This window comes from Phyllobates terribilis, unplaced genomic scaffold (assembly GCF_046119375.1).
Source record: "Phyllobates terribilis strain yellow unplaced genomic scaffold, ASM4611937v1 Scaffold_4__5_contigs__length_816908805, whole genome shotgun sequence".
Classification (NCBI taxonomy): Eukaryota; Metazoa; Chordata; class Amphibia; order Anura; family Dendrobatidae; genus Phyllobates; species Phyllobates terribilis.
In genome coordinates, this window is record NW_027362764.1 from 785,757,519 (window position 1) to 785,777,726 (window position 20,208).

Below are 20,208 nucleotides of genomic sequence, written 5' to 3' on the forward strand. Positions count from 1 at the left end.
CTAACATTGTTGGTAACTGTTTGGGAAAAGTTGTGTTCTTGCTCCAACAGACCGCCGACACTGCCAGACCAAGACAGAGGAGGGCACTGCAAAGGGAGATCCGAGTCCTGATGTATCAACAGCAAGTAAGGTTAACAGATGGTGAAATCGGTAACGTGAGGGTAACAGACCCCATACCCATTGTCGTTCCCCCAATGAGTGAAATGCTCATCTGGTGTAGAGCTGCTATAGGTCTTAGAGGACAGAGCTACCAGGCAGTAGTAGAACCCCTTTGCTCCGAGCATAGACCCACGCTCTTAACCGCCAGGGGAGTGGTGGATGTACGTAATGGGAGGGTGCCCGTCCGTCTTCTCAACTTAGGGGAAGATGAGGTCAGACTGCCACGTTATGCCACTGTTGCCAAATTACATGCTGTCAATAACAATTGCATTCACAAGGCGGAGTCCTTAACTTCACCAGACGAAGTGGAGGATAATGACCCTGCAACCCAGGTGGAGGATTGGTGTCAACAGCTCCATGTTGGGACAGACACTACTCCTGCCCATCAAAAACAGGGTGTACACCGGGTGGTTCAAGAATACTCGCAGGTGTTCAGTAAACATCCACTTGACTTCGGGAGGGTTAAGGGGGTTCAACATCATATCCCCACAGGCAACCATTCCCCAATCAAAGAACATTATAGGCTTATACCACCGGCTCACTACCAGAAGGCTAAGGAAATGCTGCATGACATGAGGAAGGCAAGAGTAATAAGGGATAGTTGTAGTCCCTGGGCAGCTCCCCTAGTGCTAGTTAGGAAAAAGGATGGGAGCATGAGAATGTGTGTAGATTACCGTCAAGTAAATCGCATTACACATAAAGATGCATACCCTTTACCACACATAGAGGAGTCCCTAGCTGCCATAAAGTCTGCAAATTACTTTTCCACCATTGACCTCACTAGTGGGTACTGACAAGTAGCTGTGGCTGAGGAGGATCGGGAGAAGACGGCCTTCACCACCCCGATGGGACTCTGCGAGTTCAACAGTATGTCGTTTGGACTCTGCAATGCCCCCGGAACGTTCCAGAGGTTGATGGAGTGCTGCCTGGGACACCGCAACTTCGAGACTGTGTTACTTTACCTGGACGACATGATAGTGTACTCCAGAACGTACGAGGACCACTTGAAACACCTGGCGGAGGTATTTGAGTCACTGTCCCGGTACGGGATGAAGTTGAAACCCTCAAAGTGCCACCTGCTTAAGAGAAAGGTACAGTACCTGGGGCACATTGTCAGTCCGGAAGGGGTAGCACCAGACACGGAGAAGGTCACAGCCATCTAGAAGTGGCCGGAGCCGAAGAACCTCAAGGAGGTGCGTCAGTTCTTGGGACTAGTAGGATACTACTGGAGGTTCGTAAAGGACTACACTAAGAAAGCAGCTCCTCTGCAAGAGCTCCTGGTAGTGCAGTCCCCCAAAGGCAAAAACCCCCCATTCCACTGGGGTAAGGAGCAAGCCGAGTCGTTTCAGGAGATGAAGGAGATCCTGACAGGTGATGAGATCCTAGCCTACCCTGACTACAGCCAACCGTTTCTGCTGTATACAGATGCCAGCAACGAAGGTCTGGGCGCTGTCTTAAGTCAGAAGCAGAATGACCAAGAGAAAGTGATCGCATACGCAAGCAGGAAGCTCCGCCCTACTGAGAGAAACCCAGAGAACTATAGCAGCTTTAACTTGGAGGTCCTGGCTTTGGTCTGGCCATCACTGAAAGGTTTAAGCACTACTTGGCCTCCAGCAAGTTTACTGCCTTCACTGATAACAACCCCTTGACCCATCTTGAAACAGCTAAGTTGGGGGCACTGGAACAACGATGGATGGCTCGGCTGTCAAACTACCAATTTACAATTAAATACCGGGCGGGCCGCAAGAACGCCAACGCCGATGCCCTGTCTAGGATGCCTCACCAGTCAGACACAGAAGAGGAAGTGGATGACCTGGAAGAGATAGAGCTACCTGCCTTTCACCGGAGTGGGATGATCCACGAGCAACGAGCCTCCAGGAAACAGCGTGGAAAGACGTTAAACCCCCTGCCTCACCACAGCTGGAAAGAGACCCAGGACAGTGACCCGGTTGTCAGCCGCATCAAACAGCTGATAACCCAAGAAAGTGCCTCCCTGGAGAAGGAAGCGTCTCTGCAAGCAAAGCAGCTGTGGAACGAGAGAAGCTGGCTGTTTATCTACCGTGAGAAGGTGTGCCGGAGGTACGTCAATCCAAAAACCCATGAGATGGTATGGCAGATAGTGGTCCCTAAGACAGACATCCAGATGGTATTAGAAGCTTACCACGATCAGGCGGGGCACTTTGGCTGGAAAAAGCTAGAGACCCTGCTGAAGTGTCGATTCTACTGGGTAGAAATGCGCAGCTCCATTGAGAGGTGGTGCCGGGACAGTGGACCCTGTGGCCTTAGAAGAAAAGACTACAGCAGCCAGAAGGCACCCCTGCAACCCATCAAGACGACTCGACCCCTGGAGATCGTGGCCCTGGACCATGTCAAGCTGTCCCCCAGCAGGTCAAGGTGCTCCTATGCTTTGACCATGGTGGATCACTACTCACGTTTCATGGTGGTCGCCCCTGTCAAAGACCTGACGGCAGAGACTGCAGCAAAGACGTTCCAAGCGTACTTCTGTAGACCCCATGGTTATCCCGAGCAGGTGCTGACGGACCAAGGCCCGGCCTTTGAGGCTGAGTTGTTCAAGAAGTTCTGCCATTTGTACGGTTGTAAGAAGATAAGAACTACACCTTACCACCCACAAACCAAAGGTCTCTGCGAAAAGATGAACAACATCATCATCGACCTGCTAAAGACCATACTACTTGAGGAGAGAAACCAGTGGCCAGACCTACTACCTGACCTAGTGGATCTGTATAATCATATACCAGTAAGTTCCACCAATTGCACTCCGGCATATCTCATGCGGGCAAGGCTAGGAAAGCTGCCCATGGATCTGGAGTTTGGTGTTGTAGAACCTGAAGCTGATATGACCACTGAGGACTGGGACACGACCAGACAAGAGCAGTACAGAAGGGTACAAGCCTGTGTCGAGGACAGTCTCACTCGGGTGAGAGAAAAGCAGGAAGCTCAATACAACAAAAACGCACCAGCAGAACCCTTCACAAACTTGATGACCAGTGGGAAAAAGAACCCTACACTGTGTTACCGTCAAGATTTGATAACAAGAAGACTTGCAAAATCAGTCGAGATGGAGGAAAAACGTCTACAACAGTGTCCAGGGACCACCTAAAGTTGTGTCCAGAATTACTGAAACCTCAAGATAAAGTACCTCTCGCAATCCTGGAAGAACCCAAATAGGAAATGATCCACACTGACTTAGGGGATTTTCCAGCAGATTGGACTCAAATAGGAGGTGCAGTAATAATTCCAGTATTCCAATTCTATGAACAGCCAGAAAACCCTCCACAGCAAGTTGAACCTGTAAGTGCTGCAGAAGAGCCAGCTCAAGAAGTATCCCCGGATGAAGGATCCCCGGTAGGAGCGGAGCAAGAGGGCCCAGGCAATGGTGAAGTTGCCAGTCCAAGAGAGCGGTTAAGGCAGTTTTATAACATGGTTGCACGTAGAACTAGTAGAGTAACTGAGAATATAGACACTGACACCCCACAGACCACCACACTACACAAATCAACACGTAGCACGAGAGGTAAACCCCCTGTGAGGTACACTCAGTAGATGGTCAAAATTTCTGAAAATGTAGATAGTTACCCCTGGGGTATTGTGTATTAGATTGAAATGTACTGTATTATTGTGTACTTCCTTGAATATATGTCTTTATTAATTTGTGCTTTACCTCATGAATTCTTTTATGCATACCTAAAGAACTGCGAGGCTGAGGACTGTGTGCAACCCAAAAACTGCTTTTGTATATAATTGCGCTTCCTGGAGTGCCCCTATAGGTGACCTCAGAAGGAAAACCTGTCGGAGTGGCTCTATTGGAGGTCCAACTCGGGATCTTCATGCCCTGTAGCCACCCCAGGGCCTACGTTGAGGGTTTAGGACAGGTCCTTCAAAAACCACCAAGTACTCTACCCTGTGAGATGGACATCCTGTATGGGAACCTCACCATAGGAGACTTAAATTCTGAGGGCACTCTGTATTTGTTATTGTTATGCAACGTTTAAGCTTGGTGCCTCCCATAAAGGGAAGATTGTTCTTATTGTGATTGCATTGTTCATGTTTCCTATTGTCATTGTTTTATAAAATGTACTTCAGCCCGGGAGTGCTGAGTTTAACTAGGGGGGAATGTGACGCCCAGCTGCGCTTGGTATCACAGATCCTGGAAGAGTGCATTGATGGATTCCTCCACAAGAGGCCCCCATAACCATTCACACATCTTCACCTTCCACCTCAGACCACCAGAGGGAGCCTGTTAGGGATAGATATAAATAGGGAAGGTGGAGCCAGGCAGCAGTTAGTCTGTTGAGAGAGTTCCTGCAGTAAAGAAACCTAAGAGAGGTCAGTCTGCAGTGGAGCACAGTCCAGACTCAGTTGTAGCTCAGAGAGGTGAGCTTTAGGTGTCTCGGCGCCATAAGATCGGTGAAGCGCGGCAAGCTGCCGTTAGTTTGAGTAGCCTAGTGAGGGCCCAAGTAGGCCGAAGGCAAGTGGAGAGTTAGTACATAGGGGCCAGAGGAGCTTAACTAGCTCACCCCGAAGCATTTACCAGAGACCGGGTCTGAAGTTTACCGGGATCTCTATGACCCAGTAAGGCATAACCGGAATCCCTGGAGAACTACAAGTCCCAGGATCGCTAAAGTGCTGATACGTAACAGAGCCAGGAGACACATAGGCCCGCAGCTAAGGTGCGTGTACTCCAAGAAAAGGCCCTACCACAAGGTCAGCCAGCGCAGGACAGAGACCAAGTTAGGCCTAGCTCCAGGCAGGTCAGAAACTTACTACGCAGAGGCAAGAAACAGGAGGCCCAAAACCCGCTCATTGGGGAGGATCCTGACATGCACCCTTCACCCTACAGTGCTCCGGGACGTGCCTGAATTTCCATCAGTAAAAGGTACTGAAGTGACTATCGTGTCTGTCCCTGTTCTTGCTCTGACCCGGCTGGGCCTCGCCTGTCCTGCATACCCCGTCATATACTGCCCTGAGGCCTAGCTCCACCTGTGGGGAGCTATACCATCGAGCTGCCTTATCATCGGCCTCAGTGGACTGCGTAGCGCTGGTGATCCTCACCAGAAGCCACAGGTGGCGTCACAAACTCTTTCTTAAAAATAAACATCTATCAACCCCTTTTTAAAGGAAAGACCCCAGGGTACGGGCCCGGTAGCCGACCACCGCGACATCCCTAAAGGCTAAAGGCCCGGGTACCGAGTCATCCCCAGTCCCCTGGGCGAGTCATCTCCATCCATTAAGTTTTTATTTACCAGAAGATGTCAATGTCTGGAGCAGAAACGAAGCCGAGAAGATGGTGAGGAGAAACTCAGCGTAATTGTAAATGCCTCATAACGAGCCTATAAAGGATGAATCAAGCAGACGATAGGAATCCTATATGCGGAGGGAACAGCGCACTTGTTTTAATTGTTTATTGGACCAATTAAGTGCAGCTTTTCCATGGAGGAATATGAGTGCTAATTGGGAAGATCCATCATTGGGATTAATATGTTGTATTAGCGGATTATGTGTCGTTATTATCCCCAGGAACATGGAGGGAAGAACGTAGCACGGAGGCGCCATCAACGTCATTACAGATGTCATGCAGCACAATATGTCACCTGCACATAAACCTCCTTGATTTTTAGTAACATGGGTGGGGGAGGGATGCGTCATTAAATATCAAGATCATTTTTTTTATTTAGGAATATGGAAATGTTACATTAGGTTTAAAGTCCCAACGCCGCGTGAGAATTAGTGGTGGCCTTATCGGTCATCAACAATGGTAAGATGAATGAGCAACAACAGACGGAGACAACGCACATCTCGCCCTAACCTAGACCACCAGGGATGATTGTATAACCTTTTCCCTATTCCAGAGCACCAGGGCAGCTGTTATTATCCTCTTCCATACTATAGGCTACAGGGATGCTAGTATTAACCCCTCTCTACTCTAAGCCACCAGAGATGCTGAAATTAACCCATTCCCTTGGCTAGATCACTGTAGAAACAGGAGGTCAATTTTCTTTGCACAAGTCATGAGTCACTGCAAATGTCTATGGCAGGGGGGAAGGAGGAGCAGCTGGGTCAGGAGGTGAAGAAGGGAATGATTTCTGCAGGGACAATAGACTTCCTGTTTTTACATATAGCACTCTATACCACCAAGGATGCTTTAATTAACCCCCCACCTACTCTAGATCACCATCTATGCTGGTATTAACCCATTCTACACTCTTGACTACCAGGCAGGGATGGACATATCGCCGATGCAGCTGCATCAGGGCCTGGAGGAGGAGGGGGCCAACCAATGCCAGCGCTGTTTCAGCTGGATGTATGACCGTGGATTCAGTACATTCAGCTGAAATGTGCTACGGTGCAAGGTCCCTGTACCGAAATAAACACCGCCGGCCAATCCGACAGCTGACGTCGGGGTGCCTGTCACTGGGGACGCATTGTAGTGACATCATGCACCTTGGCAGGGAAGCAGAAGTCAATTGCAGGCTCATGTGCCAGATATAAAAAGCAACAGTGCGCGTTTTGGGAGAGGAGAAATGTGAGAATAATCTTTTTTTATATATGTTACATATAGTTACATAGTTTATAAGGCCGAAAAAAGACAAGTGTCCATCCAGTTCAGCCTATTTCTTGTGCACTGCAGCTATTCCGCAGCGTTGATCCAGGGGAAGGCAAAAAAAAAACATGCGGTATAGGCCAATTTACATCATTGAGGAAAAATTCACTTCCCGACACCAATCTGGCAGTCAGATTAAATCCCTGGATTAATTAACTATCACTAAGCATAAGATGTAATTTTATTGTTCTCAAGAAAGGCGTCCAGGCCTCTCTTGAACTCATTAAGAGAGTTGGACATCACCACTTCCTCTCCCAGAGAGTTCCAGAGTCTCACGGCTCTGACCGTAAAGAATCCCCTTCTATGCTGGTGCAGGAACCTCCTTTCCTCCAGACGCATAGTGTGCCCCCTCGTCTTTGTCACCATCCTTGGTATAAACAGTAGAGATGAGCGTTGTTCTACTCGAACTGTTCGCCAATCTCAAATTCGAGCTGTTTTGGGCGGTGTTCGAGCCGTTCGGCGAACACGAACAATTTGAGAAAAATTCGGCTGTTCGAGGTTATGTTCGATAACTGTTCGTGCACCAAAATCATAACTGGATTTTTTCTCAGTAATGATGAAAATTAATGTTAATACGCAGTTTGAGTGTACAGCGGGGTGGGGGGAGGGGCAGGGGATGGATCTCTGCAGGAACAATGAAGATCTCCATTTTTTTTTCTCTTTCCCGCATTTACAGTGGGGAGGTGCAATCTGTCAGCCTATCAGCAGCGCACACACGGAGCGAAGTGCTTTTTTTCACACAAGCAAGGGCATGTGTCATTGGCAGTGTATGTCACATGTCCTTGCCCTATAAGACCAAGCCATTTTCCCCGTCGCCACCATTTTCTCACTGCTGCAGCTGCGTGTTAGACGGCACCGCTGTTGCTGTGTGCGCTATACCTTGTTAATTTCAAGCCAATTTTCGCACAAATATACAGATAGCTTGGGAGTAGGGAATAGTTGTGATTGCAGTCCTTTTAAGGACTAGGTTACAGCATTTCCTACGACTTTTATCAGGCAGGTCTGTGCTCTTAAATAGATAGGTTGTGGGAGTAAAGACTAATTGTAATTGGAGTCCTTTTCAGGACTAGGTTACATCAGTTCCTATCAGTTTTTGCCAGGCAGGTCTGTGCCAGTGCTGTGCAAGTTTTTTTCACAGCATTTGGCTGAATCTAGCAAAGCTAATCCTTTTTGGCCTATTGCAGAGTGTGTTAGTCAGTGGAGTAGCCTATCTGTGTTGCAAGATATACCACCTGTGTATAGAATACCAATTTTTTTACTGCACCTAGTGAAGTAAAATCTTTTGGGCATAGCATCATTCTATTAGTCCATCTATACTGACCTCCATCAGGTTGCAAACTGAATCTAATTTTTTTCTGCATCTAGCTCTGAAAAAATATTGGGCTTCTAGCTGTGTGTGGGTCTTGTTCTATTAATCCATCTATACTGACCTCCATCAGGTTGCAAACTGAATATAATTTTTTTCTGCATCTAGCTCTGAAAAAATATTGGGCTTCTAGCTGTGTGTGGGTCTTGTTCTATTAATCCATCTATACTGACCTCCATCAGGTTGCAAACTGAATATATTTTTTTCTGCATCTACCTCTGAAAAAATATTGGGCTTCTAGCTGTGTGTGGGACTTGTTGTATTAGTCCATCTATACTGACCTCCATCAGGTTGCAAACTGAATATATTTTTTTCTGCATCTACCTCTGAAAAAGTATTGGGCTTCTAGCTGTGTGTGGGTCTTGTTCTATTAATCCATCTATACTGACCCCCATCAGGTTGCAAACTGAATATAATTTTTTTCTGCATCTAGCTCTGAAAAAATATTTGGCCTTCTAGTAGTGTGTCGGACTTTCTCTATTAGTCCATCTATACTGACCTCCATCAGGTTGCAAATTAAAAATAATTTTTATCTGCATCTACAGTACCTCTGAAAAAATATTTGGGCTTCTAGCTGTGTGTGGGACTTGTTGTATTAGTCCATCTATACTGACCTCCATCAGGTTGCAAACTGAATATATTTTTTTCTGCATCTACCTCTGAAAAAATATTGGGCTTCTAGCTGTGTGTGGGTCTTGTTCTATTAATCCATCTATACAGACCTCCATCAGGTTGCAAACTGAATATAATTTTTTTCTGCATCTACCTCTGAAAAAATATTTGGCCTTCTAGTAGTGTGTCGGACTTTCTCTATTAGTCCATCTATACTGACCTCCATCAGGTTGCAAATTAAAAATAATTTTTATCTGCATCTACAGTACCTCTGAAAAAATATTTGGGCTTCTAGCTGTGTGTGGGACTTGTTGTATTAGTCCATCTATACTGACCTCCATCAGGTTGCAAACTGAATATATTTTTTTCTGCATCTACCTCTGAAAAAATATTGGGCTTCTAGCTGTGTGTGGGACTTGTTGTATTAGTCCATCTATACTGACCTCCATCAGGTTGCAAACTGAATATATTTTTTTCTGCATCTACCTCTGAAAAAATATTGGGCTTCTAGCTGTGTGTGGGTCTTGTTCTATTAATCCATCTATACAGACCTCCATCAGGTTGCAAACTGAATATAATTTTTTTCTGCATCTAGCTCTGAAAAAATATTTGGCCTTCTAGTAGTGTGTGGGACTTTCTCTGTTAGTCCATCTATACTGACCTCCATCAGGTTGCAAACTGAATATATTTTTTTCTGCATCTACCTCTGAAAAAATATTGGGCTTCTAGCTGTGTGTGGGTCTTGTTCTATTAATCCATCTATACAGACCTCCATCAGGTTGCAAACTGAATATAATTTTTTTCTGCATCTAGCTCTGAAAAAATATTTGGCCTTCTAGTAGTGTGTGGGACTTTCTCTGTTAGTCCATCTATACTGACCTCCATCAGGTTGCAAACTGAATATATTTTTTTCTGCATCTACCTCTGAAAAAATATTGGGCTTCTAGCTGTGTGTGGGACTTGTTGTATTAGTCCATCTATACTGACCTCCATCAGGTTGCAAATTGAATATAATTTTTTTCTGCATCTAACCCAGCCAATAGTTTTGGCCTAATACCACAGTTTGGCCACTCAGCTCTGCTCGGTTACCATCCATTGTTTTTTTGTGCAAACAACTCCAGAGTTGTGAATTAGTTAACCACCAAAATGAGTGGAAAAAGGCCTGCTGCTGGTGGAAAGGGGAATAGGCGTGTTGGGAAGGGGAAAAAAGGTTGTGTCCGTGGGGTAGGTGTTAAAGCAACAGTAACATCTGCAGAAGAAAGACCATCTTCCAGCCAAACTAAAATGTCTACTTCTTTTAGCGGACAATGTGATAAGATCCCTTTCTTACGGCCACGCCAATCGCTACAAATTCCAGATGAGGCACAAAAACAGCAGGTGCTTCAACGGATATCAAGTGCTCCTTTAAGTGGGCTCTCCTCCACATCAACTTCAACATCACAAATACTCCAGTCCTCAAAGGTGTCACCCAAATCGCACTTGCTTCCTCACAGCTCTCAAATCTCCAGCTGCCCGTCTGAGTATGAGGTAGAACAGATGGTTGAGTCTGCAGAGCTGTTTACTCATACTATAGCCTGGGAATCAGAGGTCGACTCCAGCGCTTCTGTGAATCCAGACGAGGAAATGATCTGCACTGATGCCCAGAATCTTTATGAGTCGGATCCAGGACCAGACGCAGAAGGTTCTGACCATAATGTAGACCCTCATTCCCAAACTGTAACTCCTGTTGGTGGAGACAATGAGGAAGACGATGATAAGACTCAAATACCTGATTGGAGCGACAACTTTAGTTTTTTGTCAGGGCAGGAACAGGTTGGCTCTGAGGACGACGGGTGTGATAACACACAGGGTGATGATGATGAGGTTGGAGATCCCACTTACTGTCAACCCACAGTCAGCCAAGAGATGAGGTCAGCAGAGGAGGTGGAGGAAGATGCTAGTGACGACGAGGTCAGGTTGCGACTTCCTGGACAGAGACGTAGTACTGGAAGCACGTCAACAACTGCATCCTCAAACACAACTCTGCCTCTCACCACAAGTCGTGGTGGCTCTTCAGGTCGCATGGGTGCTAAGCCTTGCATATCCTGGGCATTTTTTCAGATCGATAAAGATGACCCAACTCGTGTTATCTGTAACATTTGTCAGCAAAAGCTAAGTAGAGGCCAAAAAATACATAGTTTGAGTACTTCATGCATGAACCGGCACATGGACATGAAGCATAAGTTGCAGTGGGAAGCTCAGTGTGCTACAATGCGGCCTAGCCGGCCGGGCCAACCGCCGTCTGCCATATCTGATGCCTGCAGGTCATCATTTTCTTTGGAGGTGGGAACACCAGCTGGTGTTGAGCGCTGTCCGACATCGATAGCACCACCTTTGGATCAAGGCAACCTAACATGTCCGCCTGCATCTTCCTCACAGACCGGCAGTTTGCCGGGGACACCCTTATCAACCCCGTCTAAGCACAATAGCCAGCCCTCGGTCCCTCAGATGTGGACAAGTAAAAGACCATTTCCTCCTAGCCATGAGAAAGCTAAGAGGTTGAATTTCACCATCTGCAAGCTCTTGGCTACAGAAATGCTGCCTTTCCGCCTGGTGGACACAGAGGATTTTCGAGACCTTATGTCCGTCGCAGTGCCCCAGTACCAGATGCCCAGTCGGCACTACTTCTCAAAGAAAGGTGTGCCTGCGCTCCACCAGCATGTCGCACACAACATCACCGCTTCTTTGAGAAACTCTGTGTGTGACAGGGTGCATTTCACCACAGACACTTGGACGAGTAGGCATGGACAGGGGCGTTACATGTCGCTGACTGGGCACTGGGTAACTATGGTGACAGCAGGACAAGGGGCTGCTGTCCAAGTCTTGCCGTCCCCACGAGTTGTGCGTCAATCCTCTTTATGTCAAAGTTCCTCCACTGCTTCTGCCTCCTCAACCTCCTCTCGGTCTTCCACCTGCACCCAAAGCCTGTCTGGTCATGCCACAAGCTTTCTAACTGCGCAGAAGGGATCCTGCACACCTCCTTACTATGCTGGCAGTAGGGCTCAACGTCATCAGGCGGTTTTTACATTGAAATGTCTGGGAAATGTGAGTCACACAGCTGAGGAGTTGTGGTCAGCTCTGGAGAACCAATTTCATGAATGGTTGTCTCCACTGGACCTGAAACCAGGGAAGGCCGTGTGCGACAATGCTGCAAACCTGGGTGCGGCCCTTCGCCGGGGCAATGTCACACACGTGCCTTGTATGGCTCACGTGTTGAACCTGGTTGTCCAGCAATTTTTAGCCCACTATCCCAGACTAGATGGCCTTCTGCAGAGGGCACGGTCGCTGTGTGCTCACTTCCGCCGTTCGCATCCCGCAGCTCAGCGACTTACATCTCTACAGAAGTCGTTGGGCCTGCCACTTCACCGGCTAAAATGCGATGTGCCTACCCGGTGGAATTCAACTCTGCACATGTTGCAGCGACTGTGGCAGCACCGACAAGCCCTGGTGCAATACGTTCTGACGTATAGCCTGGGCCAACGAGATTCAGAGGTGGGGCAAATCACGCTGGAGGAGTGGTCTCAGATCAGGGACCTATGCACCCTTCTGCACAGTTTTGAAATGGCGACGAAGATGTTTAGTGCTGACGATGCCATTATCAGCATGACTATTCCGGTGATTTACATGCTGGAGCACATGTTAAACAGAATTCGGAGTCAGGTGGTGGCACAAGAGGAGGTGGAGGAAGTAGAGGAGGAGGAGTTGTATGCGGAAGGGCTAACATCTGCAAGGTCCAGACGGTCGGCAGCACCAAGGCGGCAGGCATGTGAGGGTGGGGGAGATGGTTTTACCAGGGCGCATGGTAGCAGCCAAACTAGTGAGGAAGGTGCAGGAGCCCAGGAAGAAGTGGAGGACGAACTGATGGAAGACTCATCAGATGAACGAGACTTTGATCACATTTCTGTTGTGCGAGGTTGGGGGGAGAGGACAGAGGAAGGAAGCATGATTGTTACCTCGCCACCAACACAACAGGGACTTGGTGCTCCTGGATGCGCAACACACATGAGTGCCTTCTTGCTGCACTACCTGCAACATGACCCTCGAATTGTGAGAATTAGAAATAATCCTGACTACTGGGTTGCCACACTGTTAGATCCCCGGTACAAAAGTAAATTTGCAGAAATTATTCCTGCCATAGAAAGGGATGCACGCATGCAGGAGTATCAGAAGAGACTGTTGCAGAATCTTACATGTGCTTTTCCACAAAATACCAGTGGTGCACGTAGTGAATCTCACAGTTCCAACTTGCCAACCGTGGGACCGTCAAGTGTTCAGCACTCAAACCGTAACAGAACCACAGTATCTGCTGGTAACATCAATTTTGCGGAATCATTTCACCACTTTTTTAGCCCATCCTTTGCAAGGCCACAGGAGACAAGAAGTCTGACACATAGTCAACGCCTAGAGACGATGGTACAGGAGTATCTCCAAGTAAACATTGAAGCCACGACTGTGTCACTGGACCCTTGCTCTTTTTGGGCTTCCAATCTGGATAAATGGCCGGAGCTAGCCACTTACGCCTTGGAGATCTTGTCATGCCCCGCAGCCAGCGTTCTGTCTGAACGTGTGTTCAGCGCTGCTGGTGGTGTGCTGACAGATAAGCGCACGCGGCTCTCCACTGATAATGTAGACAGACTCACGTTCATAAAGATGAACAAATCATGGATTCGAAACGACTTTTCTACCCCTGTGTCATCCTGGGGAGAGTAAAAGCTTGATGATTGGTTAAAATCACCCTACCAACCGTTTTAAGCTTTCAAATTACTAATCATGTTTATCTGTATCTTGACTGGAAAATAATTTGGGCTTTGTAGCAGTGTGCAGCACTGATCCTATTAGGCCATCTATACTAAAGCTTCACCAGATTTAAAATTAAAAATAATTTTTAGCTGCATCTAGCCCGGAAAATAATTTTGGGGCTCCGAGATGCGCAAGACACATAAGTGCCTTCTTGCTGCACTACCTGCAGCATGACCCTCATATTGTCAGAATTCGAAGTAATCATGACTACTGGGTTGCCACACTCTTAGATCCCCCAAACTTTTCGATCAACCTTTTCATTTTAATAAAGACCAAAAAAATGGTCATTTTTGAAATTATAAGCATTAGCAGGTTGTTAGAAACTGAAATCAAACAGTTTTCAACTCAAAACTTTATTCTAGGTGATGTTACATTTTCACATAGGACCCCTTGTTCGAAAGGAGCTTCTGAACTCTCTCGTCCATTGAATTTGTCAGGTTTTGGATGGTTTCTGCTTCAATTGTTTTGCATGAGGACAGAATACCCTCCCAGAGCTGTTGCTTAGATGTGAACTGCCTCCCGCCATCATAGACACTCCTTTTAATGATGCTCCAAAGGTTCTGAATGGGGTAGAGGTCAGGGGAGCATGGGGGTCACACCATAAGTTTGTCCCCTTTTATGCCCATATCAGCCAGAGATGCAGATGTTTTATGTGCAGCATGAGATGGTGCATTATCATGCAGAAAAATGATCTTGCTGTGAAATACACGGTTCTTCTTCTTGAACCATGGCAGGAAGTGCTGTTTGAGAAAATCCACATACATTATGGAGTTCATCTTTAGCGCCTTCAGGGATCCTAAAGGGGCCGACAATCTCTCTCCCCATGATTCCAGCCCAAAACATTACTCCACCTCCTCCTTGTTGGCGCTGTAGCCGTGTTTGCGTGGGGTGTCCATCAACCAGCCATCCTCCACTCCATCCATCTGGACCATCGAGCGCTGCACGGCACTCATCCGTGAACAAAACTGTTTTGAAATCAGTCTTCATGTAATGTTTGGCCCACTGGAGCCGTTTCTGCTTGTGTGAAGTGGATAGAGGAGGTCGACAGGATGGCGTATGCACAGCTGCAAACCTCTGAAGGACCCTGCATCTTGTTGTTCGGGGGACGTTGGAGGCACAAGCAGCTTCAAAAACTTGTCTGCTGCTATGACAAGGCTTTTTTGCCGCTGCTCTTTCAACCTGACGTAATTGCCTGTAGGAAAGAGTCCTCAATTTGCCCTTATCAGCACGCACACGTGTGTACTGTGAATCAGCTACATACTTCTTGATTGCCAAGACACTTCATCCTGATCATCGCACAATGTTGATTGTAGTCATGCCTTGACCTAAACACTCCACAATTTGTTGCTTCTCAGCAGCCGACACATCCTTTTTCTTTCCCATTTTGTCAGAAAATGTAGGCTGCTTAATAATGTGAGAGAGCCTTCTTAAGTAGTCTTGCCTTTCATTGGACACACCTGCCAAACTAATTAGCACAGGTGTCTGCAATTGCTTACAGTGATATAAAGAGCCCTGACACACATCACCATCAATGAGTTTAACTGACAAACAAACAAATTCTTCCCTTATCACTCCTAAACACTTTTTGCATAATAATTTGGAACGCGGTGTACATGTGCTTTTCCACAAAACACCAGCGGTTCACGTAGTGAATCTTACAGTTCTAACTTGCCAACCGTGGTTTGTATGGAGTTGTTCAATAAAGGGCCCAAAATTAAGATAACATAGATGGGAGAGGTCTCTATGAATAGGAATTCCTAAGTATTTGATACCCTGTGAGGGACAGGCAAAGGGAAAGTTGGACTGGATGGAATCCTATATGGATTTGGGGAGGGAGACATCGAGGGCCTCAGACTTCGCTGCATTGATTTTAAAATTTGACCATGTAACAAAGTGATCTATTTCAGCCATAACAGCATGGATGGATATATGTGATTGAGTGATATATACTAGGACATCATCAGCAAATAGAGAGCACTTGTACTCGGTGCCTCCCACCTCAATCCACCTAATATTGGGGTTATGGCGAATTGATGAGAGCAGGTGCTCCGTCACTAGGATGTATAAGAGAGGGGACAGAGGACATCCCTGCCTTGTCCCATTGGTGATTGTGAAAGGTGATGAAAATGTTCTGATGCACCCCCTGGGCCTTGGGACACCCGGAGCCGGACCCTTTTTGGTGGATGCTGGTGGTTGTAGTCTTCGTGGCGGTGACCCGGTTCCGTGGCTCAGGGCGGTCAAACCAGTGGCGGAACTATTTATGTGGTTTTGATGTTTAAATGTACGACTACGCCACCCGTGGATTGCGGTCAGAGTGAACCGCTGCTACAGGGCAGACCGCTGAGGCTGGTGTTGTGGGTGCAGCAGAGCGTAGCATAACTCCCCACGGGAGGAGTATAGCCTCAGGGCAGTGTATGCGGAGGATGGGGGTGATGGTGCAGGGCAGCAGCAGTAACGACACGGAGTCAGTGATGCAGTCCAGGGCCTTTACTCACAGTTCTTATTATCCAGACCACGTCTGCAGGTAACGGCTGCCCACGTCGTACTGTGCTCACCAGGTGAGAGGCTCAGACAACTCCCAGATAACTTTGGAGCACTTCACAGGACCCCCTTTGTGTGTCCTTTGTCTGGCCTTTCTTACCAACACTTCTGTCCGGCTGCCTCGGGCCTCCTCTTGGTAAACTTGGCGCCAGTTTCCCTGACCCTATGTGGTGCCTTCCTAGCGGGTGTAGCGAGGGGCTGCGCCACATAAAATGTCAGAGCCTCCGGTTTCTAGCTGAGGGTCGTTTCCTGCCTCCACTAGTTCGGGGACCGGTCTCCCCCTTTGGCCTGACCCCTCCACGCAGGTGGATTTGGGCGTGCGGTGGCGACTCGCCCGTCCGCACCCCTGGGATCCCTTCATTCCTCGTTCCTGGAGCCTTCTCCGCTCCTCTTCCTTCCTTCTCCCTCTTCCAGGCCTGGGCCTCTGTTACTAGGCCCGCCTCCGGAGCAGAGCTCATGCAGAGCCCCTGCTCCCTGCCACTTCTGCTCAGACTTCTCTGCACTGAACTAAGATGGTGCCCACCTTTTATACTCTCTTCTCAATGCACCCAGGAACTGCTTCCTCCCTGCTCCTGCACTACAGGGTTCCCCTTCCTCAGTGTTCCCTCCCCCCACTCCAGCCACGGACAGGGACTGTCGTGCCCATCTCAGGGGCATATTGGTCGCCCTGCCCCACGGCAATGTGGTTTAATGCATGCAGGTGTCGGGTCCTGATCCACACTCCATCCTTACCTGAGAGTGAGATATCACACCTCTGGGTGAGGTGCAATACGTCTGTAGCAACCGAGCCCTCAGGGTGCTACAGTTCCATTTATCTTCAGCCTAGGTGACGTATTGCGATACAGGGCCATGATTTTGGCTATAAAAGGGTCCCCTAGACCCCTACCCCAAGCTTTTTAAGAGAATCATATATGGCGTGCCAGGAGACTCTATGGAATGCTTTCTCAGCATCCAACGAAAGTATCTAATTACAAATTTTTAACTGCATCTAGCCCAGGAAATACTTTGTGCCTAGTAGCAGTGTCTGCTAGTCAGCGGATTATCCCGGCTGTTAAGCAAGCTACACCACCTGTAGTTTAGACACTTAATTTTTTCAAAGGAAATGATTCGGGACCATGGGATACTTAGTGAAGAGCATCAGGAGGCACCCCAAGGCATAGGGGCTGGGACTGGCAGTAGGATGCCTTGCGGTGGACAGCCGAGCTCGATCCTTATAAAAGCTTTTTAACTGCAGCAGCTTTAGTGGACGCTACTGGAGCTGGAATTACGCGGCTGCTGGCATGAGACTTGCCCTCCAATAGATCCTTGTAAATGGATTTAAAGTGTATTCATTCAAATTAGAGAGACAATTTAAATTAAAAAGCTTAGAGCTGCCTCCACCACAGGGGGGCTCGCTCGACCCACCAGCGGACAGGCACCAGTATTGGGAGAGGGGGGCTGGCCGTCAGGGTTCACCGCGGCTCTGGCACAAACCCGGCGACACGGAGGTGGCACGGGCAGGAGCGGACTGGCCGTGTCGGCTTCTCACTTTTTGGATTTTAGAAGGGCATGACATGCCTATATCTGTGTCTCCCCCTCCTTTTACTCCTCCACCTCTTTTATTTTCGCATGACTATATGTACTTGTCACTTTTCCATGTGTTAGTTATGTCTTCTGAGCAGTTTGTCAGCTTTTGGACACCTTTGAAGGTGTTTTCTATGTGTTTCTATGTGTTTTTGTTTGCCTGCCATTGGTTTTAACGGTGTTCGAAGGTGTTCGACGAACAGTTCGACGAACAGTTCGGCGAACACACGGGTGTTCGACGAACCGAACCGAACTCGAACACTACGGGGGTGGCTCAACACTACTCAACACTAATAAACAGGTCATGGGAGAGATCTCTGTACTGCCCCCTGATGTATTTATACATGTTTATGAGGTCTCCCCTAAGCCTTCTCTTTTCCAACGTAAATAGGCCTAATTTTGACAACCTCTCTGGGTATTCTAGTCCCTCCATTCCCTTTATTACCTTAGTCGCCCTCCTTTGTACCCTCTCTAGCTCCAATATGTCTTTCCTGAGCACCGGAGCCCAGAACTGTGCACAATATTCTAAGTGCGGCTTTACCAGCGCTTTATACAGAGGAAGAACAATGTTCTCATCATATGCCCCTATTCCTCTTCTGATGCATGCCATGACTCTATTTGCCTTTGCAGCTGCTGCCTGACACTGGGCACTCCAATTTAATTTGCTGTTAACCAAGACACCCAGGTCCTTCTCCATGTCAGATTTCCCCAACGGTTTCCCATTTAATATGTATGGGTGACTGCTGTTTTTCTTTCCCATGTGCATGACCTTACATTTATCGGCATTGAACCCCATTTGCCATTTTTTGGCCCAACTCCCCAATTTATCTAAATCCTCCTGTAGCTGTGCCCTATCCTCATCTGTATTAACTACTTTACAAAGTTTAGTATCATCTGCAAATATTGCTATTTTACTATGCAACCCTTCCACTAGATCATTAATAAATATATTAAATAATATAGGGCCCAAGACAGACCCTTGAGGCACCCCGCTAGTAACCCTGACACACCCTGAGCTTACTCCTTTGATAACCAACCTTTTGTGTGGCACAGTATCAAACGCTTTGGAGAAGTCAAGGTATACAACATCCACTGACTCTCCCCGGTCCAGCTGTGAGCTCACCTCCTCGTAGAAGGCGACGTCGGGGTGTCTGTGACTGGGGATGCATTGCAGTGACATCATGCACCAGGGCGGGGAAGCAGAAGTCAACTGCCAGCTCCTGTGCCAGATATAGAAAACAACAGCGCGCGTCGTGGGAGAGGAGAAATGTGAGAATAATCTTTTTTTTATATTTGTTTGAAAACACATTAACAACAGGATGGGAACCAGGATGGGACACATTATCCACAGGAAGGGGATCAGGATGGGACACATTAATCCCACGAAGGGAACCAGGATGGGACACATTAACCCCAGGAGGGAACCAGGATGGCAAACATTATTCCCAGGAAGGGAACCAGGATGAGACACATTATCCCCAGGAGGGAACCAGGATGGAAAACATTATTCACAGGAAGGGAACCAGGATGAGACACATTAACCCCAGAAAGGGAACCAAGATGGGACACATTAATCCCAGGAAGGGAATCAGGATGAGACACATTAACCCCAGAAAGGGAACCAGGATGGGACACATTAATTCCAGGAAGGGAACCAGGATGAGACACATTAACCTCAGGGAGGGAACCAGGTTGGGACACATTATCCCCAGGAAGGGAACCAGGATAAAACACATTATCCCCAGGAAGGGAACCAGGATAGGACACATTATCCCCAGGAAGTGAACCAGGATGGGACACATTATCCCCAGGAAGGGAATCAGTATGAGACACATTAATCCCAGGAGGGAACCAGAATGGGACACATTAACCTCAGGAGGGAACCAGAATTGGACACATTAACCCCAGGAGGGAACCAGGATGGGACACATTAATCCCAGGAGGGAACCAGGATGGGACACATTAATCCCAGGAGGGAACCAGGATGGGACACATTAGCTCCAGGAAGGGGACCAGGATGGGACACATTAATCCCAGGAAGAGAACCCGGATGGGACACTTTAGCCTCAGGAAGGGGACCAGGATGGGACACATTAATCCCAGGAAGGGGACCAGGATGGGACACATTATCCCCAGGAACAGAACCAGGATGGTACACATTAACCGCAGGAAGGGAACCAGGATTGGACACATACACCCCAGGAAGAGGACGAGGATGAAGGACATTATTATATGGAGGGCGAACAGATATGTTTTTATAGGATCTAGAATGCTACAAGGGCCCATACATCTGACCAACATGCAGGTGGCGGCCCAGGACCAAATTTTGCTAAGTACATGATAGTATCCTCTACCATCCCCTCCATTTCATTATAAGACTTATAATAATAGCCTTCAAATGAATTGGGGGAAAGTCACAGTGATTGATTCATTTTATCTTTATTGAGAATCGGAGATTATAGTTAATGGGGGGCACAGTGCTGGCTAATCAGTTTATATTGTGAAT